Source organism: Motacilla alba, chromosome 5, assembly GCF_015832195.1.
Source record: "Motacilla alba alba isolate MOTALB_02 chromosome 5, Motacilla_alba_V1.0_pri, whole genome shotgun sequence".
NCBI lineage: Eukaryota > Metazoa > Chordata > Aves > Passeriformes > Motacillidae > Motacilla > Motacilla alba.
Window position 1 is genome coordinate 4,972,838 of NC_052020.1, and position 20,980 is coordinate 4,993,817.

Below are 20,980 nucleotides of genomic sequence, written 5' to 3' on the forward strand. Positions count from 1 at the left end.
TGAACTGTATAAAATGACTTCTCAGCATTATGCAGTGTCACAGCACAATTTAAATAACACGTTCATTATTCAAGGTCTCCTAATTCCTACATATAGAAATAGATATGGGGAGCCGAGAGAGCCTTTCAAGTTAAATAAATAAGCAACCTGTATCATTACAACTGCACTGTGCATTCCTTAAATACCTGATAGGTTGTTGGAAAGTCCTTTTAAAATGAAATCCAGTAATACAAGGTGCTAACTCCAGCTCAGAGATGCATATACAGACAGCTATTACACACTGACTCTGCTTTTACAGGAATGAACAGAGGATTTGAGAGAAACTCTGCTTTCTGGGGAGGAGTCCCAGCCATTATTATTACATCTATGTACAAAAGGGCTTTTAAAATTGTGATTACAGGAATCTAATATTAAAGTCATGCTCTTTTCTATAATTTAAATGCACGTAGGTATTTGTTTCTGTGCAAGATGGAATATATTGCAGATGTTATTGTCTTGATTTTCATATGCATTTAGAAGATTTTAAAGTAACACTGTTGCAATCACATTCTGTCTGACACTTCTGGTAGAACCATGGTTGAAGAAGGATATTCCACAGTTTTTTTACAGCACTCAAACTCCCTCTCAGAATTTCCTGTAGCTCAATAATTTTCAGTATACTTAGAATATATACTTTCAATATATACTTAGCTCAACATGGAGCAATGAGATTTACAAAATATAAATGTGTGACCATTAATATAGAAACAAAATGTACAGATATATTAACCTGAGCTGCTTATAAGTAATTTTAAAATACATGCACCAATTTAATGTTTGCTTTTGTATTTTGTAAGGCAAATAAATTTGGCCAAAACTGTTTCTTCCCTGTGAGGGCAGTGAGACAATGAAGCGTGTTCCCTAGGGAGGCTGTGGCTGCCCCATCCCTGGAAGTGTTCAAGGCCAGGCTGGATGGGACTCTGAGAACCCCGGGACAGTGGGAGCAGTCCCTGACAAGAGGAGCTAGATGATCCTTAATGTCCCTTCAAACACAAAGCAGCCTGAGTCTGTGATTCTATTTAACAAAGACAATCACAAAAGAAAAAGGACAAACAAGTTCCACTCATCAACTCTTGCCAAAGCAAAAGAATTTCAGTGGTCTTTCCTACACCTGATACTTGCCCACTTGGGAGCTGTTGTGTGTGTCTGCTGAATTTGTGAGAGAGGAATTTATGCCATGCTGTTAAGTATCTCAGCAGAAAAAATGCTTTCTCATTTTCTGAGGAGAAAATCTGTCTCTAGACAGGTGCAGGGCAGAGAGCTGTGCTTCCTCCTTACTGAGGAAGGGATGAGAAACCCTGTCCTCTTCTGACTGGCACTGGAGCAAATCTTTCAGAAACCTGGCATTTCGGAGTTTACTCTTCACTGTTGACCTCACAAAGCAGCCTTCCCAAAGGAAAACACAATTCCCCACCTCAGAATACTCAGAAAGGTCCATGGGTTCCTTTTTCAGAGTGGTGCTGCCCAGACACCTACTTACCACCCGGGCAGGGATTGAAAGTATTCTTGAAGCTTTGTAAAGCTTTGCTCTGCCATTTGCCATCTCTGTTGGTACTCCAAGCTTTCCCCTTTGTCTTTTAGCCCCAGACATGAATATATAGGCTGCCTCCATCACTCCCTGTGTTCCAGCAACTTCTCATTCCTATTTCCTGGGCCAGTCTGTGAACAGACAGACAGTTGTGCCTGCTGTGAACACAATCCCTCCTGAATCCCTCCACTGCCCTTTCCTAACTTCCTTCCTTTATTTCACCACATCACATAGAATTTGCTCTGTATTTTTGCCTTGGTGCTGTTATCATGCTGCATCTTATATTGAAAGCATCCTCTCAAATACTTCTCAATGTTACAGAGAAGCTTTAAACCAGATTTTAGGCATTTCTCCCACTGGATTTCTTCCTTTCCGTGCTGATCACTCCTCCGTGCACAATCCTTCCTGAATCCTTGTTCATGACTCAGAGGGAGAGATTTCATATTTACCAGTGGATAAGAGCACACACAAACCCTCACCTACTCCAGGAGGCCTTGCAGTATCTTGCTATGGCATTGTTGTTTTACTTCAGCACTTCCAAACAGCATCTGTCCTGCCAAACACGTATTTATGCTTCACAGTTCATCCTCATCCTCCTCTGAGTGCCCCTGGCACAGCTGAGCTGTGCAGCTGGATGCTGCTCCTCTCTACAGCCTGATTGCCTGCAGTGGAAAAACTGGCTCTGAGAGTAGAGGAGATGCTCCCACAGCTTCTGTGAAGTCCTACAGCCTGGATGGCCAGGAGACCATGGCTCCAGGCACACCAGAAAACACTTCCCAGCAGGGCACCAACACACCTGATTGCTGGGGTGTGCTGGTGTTGCTGAGGTACTGCAGGAAGTTGTAGTGGATTTGGCATTTGTCTGGCTACTAAAAACCCCACCAGGCCATGGCATTGATTCAGTGAGCACATCCTGAACTCCTGTGCCTCCTCTGCTGCCTGTGATCCCTTTTGGACAGCTAGCTGTGTCCACGAACACAACTCAAGGGTCAGACTCAAATCCATCCTTGCCCTGCCTCCTGTCTTTGGGCTCTTAGGAGGAGATTCTTAGAGGACAAGAAAAAGAAAGGGAACAAATCAGAAATCCCTGTGTACACCCTCTCAGCTTCCAGCAATCAGCTGCTTAGGGCACTTGGAACTGGAGCTTGCCACTGTACCCTCATGTTAATAGTCCCCCATGGACCTATCGTCAGTAATACATCTTATTTTTCTGAACTTGTAACATCCTGTGCAACGACTTCCACAAAATAATTATGCCCTGCATGACAAAAGTTTGCTTTAAATTCCCTGTGTGATTATAACACTGGAACCCCCTTAGGTCCTGTATTGTCAGAAACAATGCATTAGTCACTCCCTAATCACTTTCTCCATGACACTCATTATTGTGCACATCTCTGTCTTTTTCCCTTTAGTGGATCCTCTGAAGGGTCTGGATTATTTACTCTCTCTCTCTTGTATTTCTCTCTCTGTTGTATTTCCTTGTACCTCCCTAGTTTGACCCCTTTGAAACACAGAAATCAACCAAATACAAGATGCAAGATGAGGGCACATTTGAATTTTGTGCCTAGCATAGATTTTGACAGCTTGATTTGACCAGCCTTGATTGTGACTAAATTGTATTTAGCAAGTACACCACTAGGACAAAAATCCAAATAAAAATTAAAATATCATTGGCTAACAAATGGTGGTAGTAATAAGCAGACTGGTTTCCAAAGGAATAATGTGTAACAAAATTGTAAAATAAACAGCCGGAATAAAACATAATAATATAGAAGATAATTTCCAAAACGAAACAGGCTGTTCTTATCCCCAACATCTAGTGAAAGCTCCTTTGCTCGGGGGGGAAATTCTCAAAGTTTACCACTTCAGGGGAATGAAAATAAAGGGAAATGCAGAGTTGACTCTCGAGGTCTCTGTGATACAGCAGACAATTGCATCTGCTCTGCTATTGACCCCTTGAACAGGGTTTCAGAAAATCCATGCATTTAAGAAACACTACATGACAGCTTATTACTTCCCAGAACTGTCACTTACCTCTGGCTGCAAGTGACTCAGCTGAACAAATATCACCTCACGCTTTATCCTGTATCCATTAGCAACGAGATTGGCCTCCTCATGCATGGTCAGCACAACACGCCTTCTATCCTGAAAGAAAACTTTAAAAAAGATGTGTTTAGGCTGAACAGCCCAATATTTTCATAAAACACTTCTTGAGGCAGCTGCACCTCTGGAGAGTTTCAAAGCACCGTGTCAGGAGCTGGGCTCCGCAGCCTTTGCTTTGTCCTGGCAAACTCTGCTGTTCCTCCTCAACCCACAGTGGTTTGAGGCATCTCTTCACTCAGACAAAGCAGTGTGCAGTCACAGTTTGCTGTCAGGAGGCAAAATCCTAACCAGGATGCCACAGTCTGTGGCCACCTCAGTCCCTGCCCAGCCTGGCTCTCACAAGCCCTGTGCGATCATTGCAAACTGCCTTGCTTTTCTTGCTTTTTCCCTGGCGAAACAAATTGTTTTAAAAAATAAAAGAAAGGGCTTTGACACAACAGCCAGCAACCAATTTAGCAGCCAGTAACTGAGGCAAATTCACTGGTATCTGGAATTGCCTTCAAAGTAAGAATTATTATCCTTAATTCTAGCTTACAGAATCAAGCAAGCAGCTCCTCGTCTGGCGCACAGAGCCTGTGCAGGTGACAGAGATGCAGAAAAACTGCAATAACTACGCAAAAACAGAGTCCCACAGACCTGCCCCTGCTCTTTTCTGTGATCTTTTGAGTCAGGGGATATTTGGATGTTCCTCGAGGAAACACTGATATGCCAAGGCTCTCCTGTTATCATTAAATAAACACTGAACAGGTTGAGCGGGTGCCTCTCGTTCTGAGGGCTTCACTAATCCAAAAGTTCATCTGTCAATTGACAGGTAGCTATCAAAAAAACCCCATGAATACCCATGTGAAAATAACCCTGTGCTTCCAAACAGAGATGGAAAAGTGGAGGGTGCTATCACTTATTAGTTACTGAATCAGTCACTACTCAGAATTCAAATTCCTTCTGAGAAAATCAAGAAGCTGTGCCTAACCCCAGCGAACCCCTCTGCAGGATGGATGATAAAGTCTCTTCTCTGGTGGGAATTTTAAAGAGATTTTTATGGAATTCTTTCACAGAGTGTGGTTATGGGATAAGGTTAAAAAAATAAAAAAGCCAGGGTAAACCAGTCTTGAGGGTGGCTCGTGGCATGGGACTTACAGTGGTAAAGGGAAGGAGGAGAAAAAGCATTTGGTAGCCATCTGAATTGAGGTGGTCAAGGAAAAGGTTTAAATACAACCTCCAGAGTGAAAAGGTGGCCAAATCAGCTTTTCACCCACATGAAATGAAGGAGCTGCAGACAGAGAGAAATTCACAGAACCATTGGGATCAGGAACTGGGGCTAAGGTGACCCTTTGGAGAAGTTACCACAGGTTGTGATAAAAAAAAAAAAAAAAGTTGAAAAATGAGGTCATAATGCCTAGTCAGTATATGGAAAGCATATATATATTTAAAAAAATATATAGAATATATGTATATATAAAAATATATTTTTAACAAGGCTGACGTAATTTTTTTCATTTCTCAAAATATTTGGCTGTAAAAAAAGTAATTGCATTTACATTTTGGATTCATATTTTCTGAAAGTTTTTGTGTTATATTCTGTTAAAGAACAACACTAAAAATATGCAACAGTAAAACATATTAAAACCTGAAAAAGCACATCTGTTGGTCATCATACCTGAATATGGGTGCATTTAGTAGCATTTCCAGTGTTTCTAGTATTTTTTTAAAAAATGCCTTTTGACTACATTCAGGACAGGAATTTTTGAAAATATCAAGGAAAGAAAATACTTGAAATATTTTAAACTGGGTACTGTAAAGGTACATTTAAAAACCAAAAAAGGTCAAATAGCAATTGGAGAGATTGGGATTGGTCAGTTATAATGTGCTGTTTGAATCAGCTTGTAAAATGAAGTAATATCTTTAAAAAGGTTTTTAATACAGGCTGACACCAAGTCAGATATGTCAGAAGATAGAATGTAGGTCAGACTAACAACACAGAATACCATATCCTGAAATGCAGTGACACTGAAAGGGACTTCAGCAAATCAATTTACCATGAATTCCCTATGCAATCCATGGGCTAAGGTTAATGCAATACTTGCATGGTTATGCAGGAGGCCATGATATTACAGGTGTGTCTCACTGATGGGACCAGCGCTGCTGTGCCCAGTTCTGGCACCCAATTTTCTAACAATGATGATTCTGGGATACTGCAAGGGAATCAAAATGAGTCATTGAATTATCGGCAATTGTGGAATCCTCACCTGTGCACAACACACTGCACCCCCAAGGGAAGGGCAGGGATAACTCACCAGAGTGTCATGGAGTGCTGGAAGGGAAGGTCCTGACACCAGGGGAGTTTGTAATGAGCTAGCAGAGCCACAACTGTAAGTAATTAAAAAAGAGAAGGTAGGCAAATGCAGGTTGGGAAAAAAAAAAAAAGTTTGGTCTTTTAAAACGTAAAGTATTAGGTTAAAATTAAGTGCTTGAGAGCAGCGATGGAATAAGCTGAAGTCTTTCCAGTAAGAATGAGTGCCTTTACAAAAGATGCACTGCAGCTTGTCTGGGACCTGAGGCTGAAATCACATGGCTGGCATGATGCAAGAAATAACACCAGAGGTTCTTAATAACCAGAAAGCCTCAAAATCATAATACATTCACTAGACTATGAATATTTTGACACAAAGAGGAAACAGAAGTCAAGGAAAAATAAATGTTTGTGTTGACATGGTCAGCTGTTTACCGGTTATCCTCAAAGCAGAAGAACCCCCAGCAGGAGAAACTGAAACAAAACCATACGTGCTGCTGTCTTAAAAAATGCAGGATAGAAATTAGGTCTAGGAAAAAAGAAATATTTTTGACTGTTTGCTTGTGAAAAGAAGCAACACTTTTTTACCTGCACATGGAGAGAGATACAGAGCTAAGAAGCAGGAGGACTGAAGGAGAGACAAATGAGTATTTAAAGGTGATGTATTCAAGGACCCCAAATATTTCACTTACACCTGTATTCAAAAGAGGATTTTAAGCTGCCATTTCAACACATCTATTCTCCCACGTAAAAAAAAAAAAATAAAAAAATCAATATTAAAGACTTTTTTTAAGGCAGTAAGTGCTACAACATTTGCATTTAGGAGCAACAGAACTCCAGAACTGGCTTGTGTGCACACAAATATTTTCAAGGAAGCATTGGAGTAACTAATTAAAAACCCCTACATCCTTGCTCATTACCATCAGCTGCTGGAAGCTGCTATGTGAGTATTAGCTTTAAAAACATGTTGAGCCAGCCTTGAAATTTGCAGCTTACTAAACCTTACCACCAGGCAAGCAAATCTCTTAAAACAAAAATAAAGTATGAAAAGAACCAGACCGTCATTATATAAAAGGGAGAGAATAGTGCAGAGTTTTTAAAAAGAAAATAAGGCTCAGAATGTAAACTGCCTCAAGTACAAGCACATCTGATTATTCTACTGCTCTTTCTAAAAACAGCTGATAGCCTTCATCACAAAAAGTGACAAAGGGAACAAAACCAACTTGGGAAGTAAAAATCACCAAAGAAGAAGAAGAAGAAGAAAAGGCTTTCAACTGCTTTGACAATGAGGTGACTCAAAGAACTGTGTTAGGTACAGCACTGTTTAATATGTTAGCAAACAGGAGAAGGGGCTTAAAAATTCAGCCAATAACACTGGAATTTGATACAATTATTGTGACTTGTCCAGTATTACGAGAATATTATGAGCCACTTCAGAAGGGTCGAATAAATGAACTAAATAGGCAAGGAGATGGCAAATAAAGGTCACTGGAGAGAGAGACATGTGAATGCATATTAGAAGGAATTTCTCCCATGCATCTGTGCTGAAAGGCCAGCAGTGCCACCGCCTTGGAGCACACACAAAACGTGTTTGGGGGTAGAGCCACCGACAGTGCTGGGAGAGCCCCGGTAGGGAACAGAGCTCTTGTGTGGATCAGGACCTCCACTGGATTTGTGACCGTTGTGGGGGGAGGTGGAAGGGGCCGAAACCGTGGGCAGCTGGCTGACAATCTGTCCGTGTGCAAGAGCAGGCAAAGAAATAAAGCAAAACAAAACATGTTCCTTCTGCCTCACCGTAACCCGCTCGGCCACGGAAAGAAAGACGAGGCGCAGACCAAACTAGGAGCTAGCCAGGCCATTGGGATTGCATTTGGTAAAGGAGAGATTTGGCCTTTCTGCTCAGCATAGCCCAAGGAATTGCAGAAATGAAAGGGGTCCCAGAAGAGGCTCCAGAAATGATTAGCTCGCTGAGGAGAGAGCAGAGGGAGGCTCACCTCCAGCGACGCCCGCTCCCCGCAGGAGCCGAGCTGGCTTCAGGAGACCCTGGTAAGGAGCTGTGGAGAATCCCCCATGGCAATCACCTGGGGAGGGTCGGAGAAGGAGAAGGGACGTGCTGGAGCCACGTTTTCCTGCAGTGCTCCCAGCCCCTGTGGAGAGGGTTTGGCCCAGGGACTCTGACAGCGCCCAGTACCCCAGGACCCTGCTGTGGGGGGTCCATCCCCTCACGTGAGAAAGACCAGCCAGCACAGAAGAGTTTGAAGCCTGTTTCAGGGCATTTTCAAATGCCTTAGGCACTCCATTACTGTAGCTGAAGTCCAGAGATGCTGCAATAACATTGGCTCCATTTATGTGAAAACAGGGGCGTTGTGCAGGCAGCACAGCAAGTTTTAAGACTAAAAAAAAATGGTTCTATCTTCATGACGAAAAAAATAACATTTTATCATAACTAAGTTAGTGACGAACCACAAATTGTTCAGTATTTTCTGCTGTAACAAGCAGATACAGAACAGAATAAGAAAATCTGCGTGTTTCACATTATGGTTTTATGTATTGTGCATTGAGCTCGCCTGAAGAGCTAAACAGCGTTTGATTTGTGCCTAACAATAAACAGAAAAAGGATTGCCAATTAAGAATGTGGGGCAGCTATTTTTAACGAAATGTTTTTAAACTTTGGGCGAAGTACGAGAGAAAGGCAGTGCCATCTGTCGGGGAAACGCGGCCGGTTCAGGGAGCCGCTGCTGCGCCCTGGGGAGAACAAAAGCCCGGCCGGCCTTCCATGGCCTCAAAAATTGGGATTTTTCCATCTCCTCGTCAGAGAAGTCGCATGCTACTACATGTTTAGGTACTGCTTTTAGCTACTTCTGAAGGAGGACGAGCGATTTCAAAAGCTGCTCTCCTGGATCGGTACTTGAGCTGATTCTATTAAGTTGCAGTCAAAAAGGACAAAGAAAAGTGTATTGTATGTAAATAACAGGGGGGTTCAAAGAACATGATTATCTTACAGACAACCACAGGTAGAACTCTCCCGTGTTTACTGTGAGAGACATGTTGCCGAGAGATCTCATTTATTGCATTACCTAAGGTCAGGCTCCTGCACTTACCTATTCAGGAATTCACCTCCCAGTTCAGGAATTGTCTTCTGGACTGCATCTACCCCCGATGGGAGCCCAGGGAATTTACCCGGCTAACTCAACCACCTAGCCTGTCACCTGTCTGTGGGTGGCAGGGGCCACTGCTCCCCCAGACCACCTGGTCCATCAAGTCACCCTGGTTTGATGTGGGATAAACTTTTGGCGCCCAACAGGAAGGAGAGGTGAAACAATCCAGGTAGATTCAACCCCGGACTGTGGCAGCTAGCAGCTGTGAAATGTGTTTAACAGCCCTGTGCTCCTCTCCAGCAGCAGGTGCAGGTGCCTGGGGACAGGACATGGGGCACAGGGCAGGGGAAGTCACGGCAGGGTAAATCCACACCACTTTTGGCCACACCAGCAGCCACAGAAATGTTCCTTCCTCGCTGTCCCGTGAGTCAGCACTCCTGATGTCAAGACTTTGCGCTCAAATGGAAACATGCAGCACTCCTGCTTGGGAGGAAGGGAATCTGAGCTCCACAAAGGGCTAGGCTGTTAAGCTTAGGTGGTCCGTCAAAAACTAGGGCTTGGGTGGCTTTTACTCAGCATTTCCACACTGTGGATTTCACTTTGAATTTGTGATTTGACTTTAAATATGCAGCAGCCGAATGGTGGTAGCCAAACGCAGGTTTCAATTGTTGCACTGGATTTGAAAGGCAATGTATTTAACATTTAAATACACTGCGTGCACCTTATGAATTATTTACTTACACCAGCCTTTCTGGAGATGCAGGGATATTCTCACACCCACACATGCATAGCAGCACTAACACACCCGTGTGCATCAGCTGAGTCTTCCAGCTAATGATGCTGTTCTCTAGCTATTTAGCATGTTGCTGTTTTCATTTCCAGGCCAGGGTGGGTGGCGGATATCAAATATGGACATTTTTGTGCCCAGTGAGGGACTGACACATCGGCTAGGATCACGTTGATGGTTATTCAACACAACTGCAGTAGCCTCTATTTTTGCTCCATTCCCACAGCAGCAATAAAACAGTGGCACAAAACAGAAAGTGACACACCAGATACATTGAACAGCAGCTGCCCTTAAAATCCCAGCAGTCCCCACGGACTGATTTGCCATTTGCAAACACTGCCTCCTTCTTTTTACCCCTTCCTCTACTGAGGGGGTCTAATTAAAAAGAGGGGGGAAAATGGGATTGTAACAGCAGTAAGAGCAAAGAGTAAGCAGTGAGACCAAAAATACATCACCGTGCTGGGGGAGATGCATGGGAAGGAGTGCATCAGTGAGGTGCTTGCTTCCTTTAAGAACAAATTATCGGGAATAGCAGGTGGACAATCTCCTGCTGCACTGTCCAGTCTTTGCCCAATTAGTAAAAAAAATCACTTTTTAGGCAATACCAAAGCAAGCAGTTGCGTATAAAAGCCAGGTAAGCAGTGAAGGCACATACCAGAAGTGCCCTTGGGCAGGATTAATGTATAGACAAGCTTTTGGAAAAGCATATTTTTCTGCTTTAAACAGGTAAGCGCATTTTGAGCCAAGGCAGGAAGACTTATTCTCATGGTGTTTCCACACTGCCCTGTTTTAAGTACCGCATGTCATAAGATGTGGAATGGAAAAAGCACTTTTCTGCTGCCAAAGGGGAGAGGAGAACACAAAAGTACCATTTCACTTGTAAGACGTGCACTCTGATATTTTTTCCAGCTGAACTCTGTAAGTGTGCAAAGTCCAAGAAACAGAATATTAATCTTTGATGAAGCAAACCTAAAGTTGTATAGGCTTGGATCACAATCATAATTATATTGTATTCAAATGCCAGGGCTCCTTTCTCAATAAATGCACTTAGAGTATTCTGTAGAACAGTATTCCACGGGGACACTGAACTAACTCAAGACGATATAGAGGCCAACCAGAACCAGAACCGGAGCTAAAAATATTCAATGACCCAATCACTGCATAGCTTGTGATAGCAGCCCTTTTTCTCATAACATATGTTCACAGATATGTCATCATCATCATCTGTTGTCAGACTAGTGGCAAATAAAGACTTGCAGATTTTCCTACATTTTTCACATCTCTGCTTGTTCCAGCAGCAACATTGCCTGCTTGCCTTTTATTCTCCATGTCTGGCATGTTCTAGTAATTTTCTGCCATGCTAAGGTCTCGTGCCCTGAATATTTGTTTGCCTGTCTTTTTAAAACAGATGTATAGCAAGTTTTCTTCTTTTTTTTTTCCCCCTCTTACTGTCTGCATTACATTTACTTCTTCTGATTTAGGAAGGACAGGAATCCCTTTCCTGCACACACCCCCAACTGTTTAAGACTTGAGTCATCCTTTTATTAAATATCAACAAACAAACCAGCCAAATTTGATCCTGGATGAAAATGTAGCTACCAGTACAGCAGAGCTCAGCTAAAAGGACTGTCCCCAGCACTTCCAGCCAGGGGACCTGGAAATAAAATACTTCTCAGCTTCTCTGACTGTTCTGCCTGTGAGTCAGGATGAGTCCCAAGTCTTAATCTCCTTTTATTCTTTGATATTCCCAGGGAGAAGGCCGAGGTGTGTGCAGGTTAGGAACATGCCACAGCATGCTGTAAAAAGTCTGGATAATCTGAACAAGAAGGGACTGGGAGTACAAAGTACAGGCACAGAGTGTGACATGGATTTTGCTATTTCCAGCCCTGGAATGGGGCTTTTTTTGGCCAAAATATAGGAATTCACAGTACAGAAAATTAATTTCTGAAGTGTGAGAGCTAGTTAGCATTAACTAGCACCAGTGACTTACACCCACTACTAGTATTTTGTCATCATACCCAATAAGATTTTGAGTTTGCCTCAAAAATCTGTTATTATATGAAGTCCTGGATCAGGAACCAAGGTAAATAAATCTGTGCAGAACTTCCCATCTCAGTGGCATGACCCAAGTGATTAAAGACAGAACTGTGTTAAGACATGTTTGCTGTCAAAGCTCACAATAGGTCAAACCCATCCACGAGGTAAAGTTTTCATTTACCTGAGGGATGATGCACCAACCATGCCGATTTTAAGGCTATGAGTTAAATTTCCCTGATGCTGATGGGAATTTTAACCTCAGTCATGGAAGTGTCTAGGCCTGAAGGAGCCTAAAGACACCAATAATCACTAGCAGGTGATGATTGTCTGTGCTGAATGATCCCATTTAAAATCCTGCCAGGCATCTATTTGCCTCTTCAGCTCCTTAGTTACTTTTGTGTATCTGGCCTTTGTTATTTGGAGAGTCTTTGGTTTATTCTTCTTTCTATAGTCTTTTGTCTTTGAAGGATTGATTTATTGCTATCTGATATGAGCTACATAATCCAACAAAAATGCCTTGTCTCAACAGTTTATAGTTCTGCTTAAGATTTATGTTTCATCCATCCTTCCAAGCAAAGTACTTGCTTTTTCTTCTTTACAATTTTAAATGTTTGCCTATTCAGAAATGAAATCCTCTCTTAGGAAAGGAAGTTAAGCTGAAGTCTGAATCATTTTAAGCTCTGAGATGGCTCAGTTGAGGATGTGCTCTTTGTAACACAAAAACAGACACAATTCCCTGCTGCCCCTGTTCCCCAGTGCATTTTTCCTAATGCACTCAGATTCTTCCTACCCCTGCACTCCAACTCTTCCTCAAAACTTTCTCATTTTTGCCCTGACTTCTCTTTTCTTTATTTAAAACACTGCCCAACACAGGTTTCATTGCTTTAACCCTTTGACTCCCTCTTGAATCTCTAGGATTCTTTGTCCCACACCTTGGCATGGAGGTTCTAACCTTCAGCTTGTGCCTAATTATTTCCTCGGTTGTTTAATCTCTTTTCTGACATCTTTCACTCATCCTTGGTCACACACTGAAATCCCACACGGCCCTACCCTGGTTTGGAGCCCTCAGTGTGCTGGAGAATTGTAACTTGCACCAAGAACAGATCGTGGTCTGAATGTTCAGTGAACCAACAAGGCTTTGAGAGGGGGGAAGGGGGACATGACCTGGGCTTTTCTTCTGCAAAAGTTCTGGCCCCAGCTGTTGTGTCTGGGAGCATTTTGCTCTGGAAGATGGTCACATTTTAAGAATCCAAAACAATTTTGAAGATCCTCCAGCTGGTGGATACACTCACAAGTAAATACAAAAAGAAGGCCATACACGCAGTGTTCACACCAATAGAACTCACACTCAAAATGCTGTGGGTGTGAAAAGCTCCTGGAAAATCAGGTGGCTTTTCTGTGGAGCCTTGACTCACCTGTTTGGCTGCACTTTTCTTTCCTCAGCTACTTTTCCTCAAAGGCACCAGAAGTTCTTTCCCCTCTATATACCTTAGCAGAAGGCACAGACACTTGATGTCTTTTCATGATCAACCCATTAAGTTTGATACCACTGACCTCTGCAGCAGTGCTTACTAAGCACAAAATATGAAAATGTTAAACATTTTAAAGAGTTTTTTTTATGTTTCATTTCAAACCAAGTGTTTCCAATTAAGGCAGTTGTTTCAATTCCTACCACAGTTTACATCTAAACCTTTCTGAGGTTTATTATAATCTCCTACACCTAAAAAAAGAGTGGTGACTAACATTAGGAGTGCAAGCAAATATTTTTAACCCTAGAGCAAAACTGAGGTGGGCAGGTAGGCTTTGCTGCTCTCAACTAAGCTACATATGGGATTTGTGATGTGATCATTCACATTTACAATGAGTGTCAATCCAACATCTGCTCCTACCATATTGGACTGTGAATATTTCACATCAACAACTGAAATCCAGATGTGTTTGTGTCATGAGCTCTATGCACTCTACTTGAAATGATTTGTCTTTAAAAACAGAATTATGGATGCACTCACGCTTGCAAGAGTATCCTGAAACGTTCCTGGTGCACAGCAGAGCTTTTGTGGGAGGGTTCAGCCAGCTGGGCCCAAAGTGCCTGATATTCCAGGCAAGAGCCATGTGCAGATGGGGACTCCCTCCCTTCCCAGTGCAACAGCTGGAAGGAGAAGGCAAAGCACCATCACATTCTGCACCATCACATTCTGCACCATTATTTTCCCCACTTCTAATTTGAGTCTTGCACTAATCCCCCCCACCCAAACCTTTACTGTGTACCCTCTATTCTAGGGACACCACAACACTTTAGATATGGTCACAAAGCCAACAAAAGCCACACTTTATCCCCGTGTCTCTCCACACAGCTGAGTAATTTTAAAATGGTTATTTCAAGAGCACTGCATGTGTGACCTGCTACACTTTATCAATTACCCCCTCTTATTTCTTTTTTTACTCTTCAAGTTGAGGATTTCCACTCTGATTACTGGCCTCACCTTCCTTCCCTTATGTAGGGGGAGGGCTGAGAGCTGTAGGGAGCAGAAGGGGCAGGATGGGCCATGGAGCACCTCACACAACCTGGGCATACAGCTGTGAGGGTTTTAAAAATGAATTTGTAACAAGGACCATGGGGTGCGTTCAAATGCTAAACATAGGGAATTTTCTAATGCTTTAACACCCTGCCCCAAACACGGGGAATGTCTCTGGTTATAAAAGGGGAAAGTTGTTGTTAAGGTTTAACTCATATCAGAATGTTTTACGATCAATTATTATATTTTTATTTTGTTTTCTCCTTCCACCCAGCCTGGGTTCCAGCTGGTGCTATAGATGGGGTTCACGTGCACATCTGCAAGAGCCACACATCCAGATGTTCATCTGTGCATGGAATCAAACATGGATGCCTGGACACTGGTCCTCAACTTCCACCAAGGAAAACAGAGATTCACAGATTTGACCAACTTTGGAATTTAAGGCATTGCTGTTTCAAAGGAATAGGAAGAGAGCTCGTTGCCCTGTGTGGGGTAGAACACAGAGAATTTCTCTCTGTCTGCCATTAGCGCAGCCCAGCACAGCTCTGAAACTCCCTGTGCCAGAGAGCTTAAAAAAACTGCCCTGAGGAGGGGGGAAAAGACAGCAAAGAGCACAGGGAAGTGCTCACCATAGCCAGGGGACTTACATTTATCCATCTGGATTACTACTGTGGTTATTTTCCTAATTCTGCTCCATAAAACATTTATTGGGTCACCTTGTTTAGATGTGTGTAACTTCAGAGCATGTTCCTTGTTTGTTAAAGTACCTGGCACTTCCCGTATTCTAAGGAGAATTTGTATTTTTAGACACAAGCCTAAGCAAAGGTGCTTTTAAGTAAACAACTATAATCAATCAGGAGTATTCTGACAAATAAAAAATTCTCTGGGAAATACTGATTCATGGAATCCTGCTCTTCCTATTGTATTTTTTTTTTTTTTGTAGGGAGGTGGTCAGATAAATATTTTTTGGAACTGTAAAGAAAAAAAGCTATCTAGAATAAAGACATTACTGTATTCACCTGAGACACAGGAGACCCAGATTCAAGCTGGAGCTTTAATTTTGGCCTCAGCAAATCCCAGGTGAATGTCATGACCAGCTGCATACATCTCAGCCTTTGGTACTGACCCAGGGAATTCAGGGAGCCCAAGACATTAAAAATGTTCCTTGGAAACTCATCAGAAAGTCAGGACAATGGCAGGAGTGGGATCCAAATCTGCACAAATAATGGGAAAGAAAAACAGGTGCAAAAAGAAATTTGCCAAAAGGAAATCAAAGATCTCATTTTACCACATGTCAGTCAGAAAATGCTGTGTTCCTCTACTATAAAACCTGGTTAAATAGACTGTCTTCATGAGGTCTGAAATCCTCATTTATGGTGATAAAGAGGCCTCTTTGATTAAAAAAAAATAAAAAAGGACCATTAAATTCTGATATCCCCAAGTCTGAGGAAAACACCCAGTGACCTTATTGAGAACTTTGTCTTGATGAAGAGAGATTTTGGAGTTCAGGAGGTGGCCCTGAAATTTCAGGGTCTGATCTCTTCAGCACCTCAACTGAGCACCCAAGCTGGGAGGAATCACCCAGGACTCTGAAATTCTTCTCCTACCCCTAAGGCATCGTGCAGCAATATAAAAGTCACAAATACAATGTGAGATTTGCCTGCTATTTGCCAGGTTCTGGGCTCCTTTTCTGCTCCAGACCACTGTGCTATCACACCCAATGCCACTGAGGGCTCAGGAAATGCCACAAGGTGCCCAAGTCCCCGGTTTCTCAGACTCTGCATTTCCCACGCTGCGTAGATTTGCTTGTCACTATTTTCCTGCTTGATAACTGCAGGGATGAGAATATTAGGAGTGGCAGTCTAATCAGTGACCACTCTGGGCATTCAGCCTGTCACTGCTGAAAACTCATGAATGAGCTGCAGTGGGTCAGTGAGAAGCTAACACATCAACCAGAGCACGAGGCTCCTCTGCAACAGGGCTCTGCTCCTCACACACCCAGGACAGAAATGGAACCCACGCAAGAAAACAAATTTTTAAAATCTCAAGCCAAAACCAAGCAAGAAGCAAAACCCACACAACAAAGAGCTATTTCAGCACAGTGAAAATATAACAAAATATTTGCTTGTTCTTTGAAGACAGTATCAGGCATGCATTGCACTAAAGAGATTTCTTTTTGCAAAGTCATAGGGAGGATTAGACCTTTTCTCTCACAGTGAATCCAAATATCAGATGTGCACAAATCCTTGTAAATCTCATCAATAACGATTTAAAAATAAATCTATCTATTTCAAATCCCACAAGTACAAGTAAATGAATTCAAATGTTCTCATTGCTCAATTAAATCTCATCCAGAGATGGGTCTGGGCAGCCATGGCCCCAGTTCAACAAACCACTTAAGCATATGCTTAAAACAAGCTCTGGATCAATTCCCAGTGAGGATTAATGCATATTCGTAAAGGCTTCACTCCTTTGGAGACCACAGAATAAAATATTGCTGGAAAAGCCTTAAAAAGTAAAAGCACAATTTTAGTCACTTGTTTTTAAATTAGCTTAAGCCACACTGAATATTCCAGACTCAGCAAACTCTCCACAGACAAATGCTTATTTTCATTCCATAGCACCTTGTGCAAGGAAATTAAAATTTCAGGATGGAGCACGGGGTGGCCAGAGGGAGAGATGAGGACAGAAGGTGGAGGTTAATGCAGAAGGACCCTCTGAGGTTTCCAAGTACATTATAACAGAAAGCACATAGATAGGATGGCCCAGCCAGTAAATAATGATAGATCAATCCACTGCTATTTCCGCAGCTCTGCAAGATGTACACGTCCTGACACTCCTGTTTATGTATTAAATTGAGAATGTGAATTGATACAAAGTGAAATGTTTTCTTCCCCTCAAGCCTCTTTTGTGCCTAGATGGATGGATGTTCACACTCTGCTTTTTTCCTTTGGTTAAGCAGAGAAATAAATTCTTGATTAGACCCACATTATTCTTGTTTTGCAGAGAAATTTTTTGCCTACACACACAAGCCCTGCTGGGGTAAGCCAGCAGAGACCTATTGACTTAGTGTCGTAGCAAATTACATGGCCCTATAGTCAGATGAAATATTAACCCAAGGGACTGATATTTTCACTGGATCAAAGACCCACTAATGAGAAACAGAACACCGGTCCTCAAAGAGGGTTTAAAAAGTTAGAACAAAACACAGATCATTTAATACGCCGCAGAAGTTGCAGTAACTTCCTGACAGTTTGCTTGCCTACAAACCTCTTAGCCCTGATTTATTAACATCAGCTGCTGTGCCAAGTTGGTGTCATAAAGGATAGATGCTGTGTGCCCACGCTCTGCTTGGAACTGCATAAACATGATCATCAACCAGCTTTGACATCATAATCAAAACAATGAAAATAAGCTAAAGGTGGCAGGCTATATCTAAGAAAAGGCATTAAGAAGCTCCATCTGCATTAGGAAAAATAAAATTTGTCGCCACTGAGGAGGGAAGGACCTGTTTTTTAAAGGAATTCAGGTGCTTAAAGGAGCAGATGGGTGCACAGTGGGATTTTTAGAAGCTCTTTGATGGCAACTCCCACTGAAAGCACTGTGTATTAGGCAGCTAGGTATTTTGGAAAATTCACATTACCTGCATCTTTAAGCACCTAAATACCTTTAAATATTTGGCCCAAAGACAGCTTACTGTAACGTCATAGGAAACAGAATAGTCCCTGCTCAAGGGAAAATAGTTTATTGTATGGTCAATTAATTTTCTAGCGAGAGAAATCCGTACAAGCAATTTGTAAGAGAAATTAGGCCAGAACTCCTGAGCTATGACTTCTGAACAGTATTTAGTAATTGAAATAAGAGATCTGGTACACCAAGAAATTGTGGGCATTTTTTTTTTTTTTGCAGGATTGTAAGAGAGATAATACCTGTAGGGGTAAGGTGCTCACCTTAATCTGGAGCACACTGGGCTCCCAATCCCATGGAAGAGGGGAAGATAAATGTGGTGCCTGGGTGTTTGTGAAGGCAGGCAGGGGCTGGTAAGTGCAGGGCCTACAGGAGGGACACACTCCCCATGGAGAAGGCAGGCAAATGGTCAGAGGAGTCATTTGTCTCTTTGGTCTGGGAGAAAGACACTGGCAGGCACAGGTGGTGTCCCAAGGAAGCTCTGGAATTCCAAACATGAACGTGTCAGGTTTTTCAGGACATTAATGTCCACCACTGTGAAGGGAAGGGGGCACTGCAGGTCTCACAGAGGTGAGGCACTGCTCCCGATTCTTCAGGTTTTAGCTTTCATATTTTTCACATCCTGTGCTGCTTCTGAGCTTCATATTAAGGGATGGTGAGCTCTCTGCACAGAGCAGGGAGACAAAACAATTCCTGCTCCAGCTGGGCACCAAGGACAAATGATCCAAATCTCAGCCCAAGAGCACAAACAGCGTGGGCTGGAGAGAGAAAAACAAGCAGGATGGGAGTGCCTGGGCTAAAGCTGGAATGGGACAATGAACTGCAAGGTGCAAATGGAGCAGAACTGATCCAAGGGAGAGACCCCGGGAGCGCTCGTGCATTTTGGGACCATTTGGGTTCATCTTGGGTGCAGCCCTGGCTGGGCTCTTGTGCTGCCCAAGGTGGATCCATGGAGGAGATCCTTTGAATAAATCCCTGCTTTATTGTTTAGCTCTGTCCAGACTCTGCTCTAGGGCAGCCTGAACAAGGCATCAAACCTTCCACAGAGGAGGCAAATAACAGCTCTAGTGCCACATCATGCCACCTTCCAGTTGCAGAAGAAGATTTCTCCTGCATCACCAATCTGTGTATCCCATCCAAGTCACTTCATTTTAAGTGGAAAAAAACAAGCAGTGACAGAACAGGGCCCTTAGAGTAAGGCTCCCAGCATAATGCAGCCACAAGAATTTAACAAGTGGGATTTACTTAACTGGTCACTAAGTGTTAGCATTGCTCTAAAGATATATGGCTGAAAGTGTTTCTCTGGCTATAAAGAAACAGAACTGAGGGAGCAGGGAAAATGCCTGGCAAGCAAACTCCCTTTTGTTTAATAGCTCTCTTCAGACTGGTAAGCCCCAAAAAAAGCTTCATTAAAGTTAATGGACAAATCTTCCATGGAAAAATTAAGCACTTGATTTTTGGTCTGAGCACGCAAAATTTCTCTTCCTTGCTGGGTTCACCCCAAGACAGCAATCTTCAGGCAGAATTACATAAATATTGTCAGCTCTCAGGCTGGCTTTGTGTCTCAGACCTGATGAGTGACTGGCAGAGTTCACGGGCCAGGTTCACCAGCCTCGTAAATGGGAACAGCTTCACTGAAGCCAGTGGGAGGCCTGAGCACATTACAGGAACCTTCCATAAATAGAACAGAGCTGTGTCCATTTGTACCAGAAACGGCTGCAAATTGCTGCCAGCAACGAGGCAGAGAACATTGTTCACCCTGCAGACTTCAGGCAACCCATTCCTGAAGATGCCATATAAAAATACTGCCCCCAAGTCCCTTTCCTAGCTACTGCCATGGCACCCCTGCCCTTTAACATTTAAAACCCATTTAAGACCACAATGCCAACCAATGCTATGCCCCCAGTGTGCTGCTGTGCTTGCTCTTCAATAGGTGACTCAGGCACAGATTGTGACCTTCACCAGGTCCCAGTGAGCTGATGGGGAGACACAGCAAGGTGCTGGGACAAACAAAGGTGAATATCATCCCTTATCTAACATATTTAACACTCTGGCTTTACCCACATTGGGCATTTCACAGAATAAATGCTTTAAATAGATTCTTTATACATTCACAGTACAAACCGAAAACTTAAAATTAAAAAAAGCTCAACTGATAATACACGCTGCCATTTTAGATGATATTTGTGGCCAGGTATAAGAGGATACAAATTCCACCCCAAGCCAGGCAAAACTGCAGCTAAGGATGGGACTCTGCACAAAGACAACTGCACTCTAGTACCACACCTGAGGTGAGACATAGCAAACATAATCTGCAGTTCCCATTTGGGTGTTGCCAAGTGTAAAAACAGCATTTGAGTTGTCCTGTTCTTGCCAGACACGAGTGATGCAATCAAAGATAAAGTACCCTGCTGTGAAGGCTGCAGCTCATACAGGGAGCACAGTGTAACAGAGACCACTTACACAACATGACACTACTGACTGCCCTTGGAACAAGGTTGGCAGAGACCCCTCTGGATGAACAAGGAGCAACAATTTCTCACTAATGGACTGTTTCTAAAATTTTAGATATTATCTTATGATAATATCAGGACGATACTGCTACCTGCTGTTTATTCAAACTAATATTAGTACAGTTTAGAATAGAAGAATAGATGGATTTTGATGCATAAGTGACCTGTTCTGGCAATTTTCAACAGCACATAAGAAAAGTGTATTGTGTCATGGCTTCTTAGGTCACTTTTTTTTCGAGAGCAATAGCAGGAAATTCACCAAAATACTCCAAGAGAGATTTCAAAAATCTGAGAGTATTTAAGGGATCTATTGGTGGCACTGTCAGGCTGCTCAGCAAAACACACAATATTTTAATACTGACTGTCAACTCTCCAGCTTAAA

At 42.7% G+C, this 20,980-nt stretch overlaps 1 long non-coding RNA gene across 3 annotated transcripts in view; it reads right to left on the reverse strand.

The window, feature by feature from the left end:
• The window catches only part of LOC119701928, an 89,796-nt gene that overhangs the window by 23,874 nt on the left and 44,942 nt on the right, over window positions 1-20,980 (reverse strand). For 2 of the 3 annotated variants that reach the window (XR_005257212.1, XR_005257210.1), the window contains exons 4-6: window positions 5,965-6,037; window positions 5,707-5,862; window positions 3,602-3,723 (exon numbers count right to left, since the gene is read on the reverse strand). This is a non-coding gene — a long non-coding RNA (uncharacterized LOC119701928). The remainder of the gene's footprint in view (window positions 1-3,601; window positions 3,724-5,706; window positions 5,863-5,964; window positions 6,038-20,980) is intronic. The other variant, XR_005257211.1, reaches the window with a different exon arrangement.